Raw genomic sequence first — 262 nt, 5'->3', positions numbered from 1 at the left:
GCACCACAGCCCTGCCACCCCAGGTATTCCAGACAGATACCTAATTAACAGAAGCAATTAATAAACCCCCTCAACCCTAAGCAACGTGCGAGCGGATGAGCCAGCCTCGGCGGGGCTGGGGTCGCCCAGCACCCCCTCACAGGGGGCTGAGGAAAAGCCCTCCCGGGGGAGCCCCGCTTCCCTCCCACACGGCTCCGCAAGAGGCAGCCCAGCTCCGGGGGGCACTCCCGCGCCGCTCCTCAAGGGCAGCCGGCGGGAGACC

The sequence above is a fragment of the Pygoscelis adeliae genome, unplaced genomic scaffold (assembly GCF_000699105.1).
Source record: "Pygoscelis adeliae isolate BGI_AS28 unplaced genomic scaffold, ASM69910v1 Scaffold479, whole genome shotgun sequence".
In the NCBI taxonomy this organism is placed as follows: domain Eukaryota; kingdom Metazoa; phylum Chordata; class Aves; order Sphenisciformes; family Spheniscidae; genus Pygoscelis; species Pygoscelis adeliae.
Note: the sequence above shows the minus strand (reverse complement) of the source record.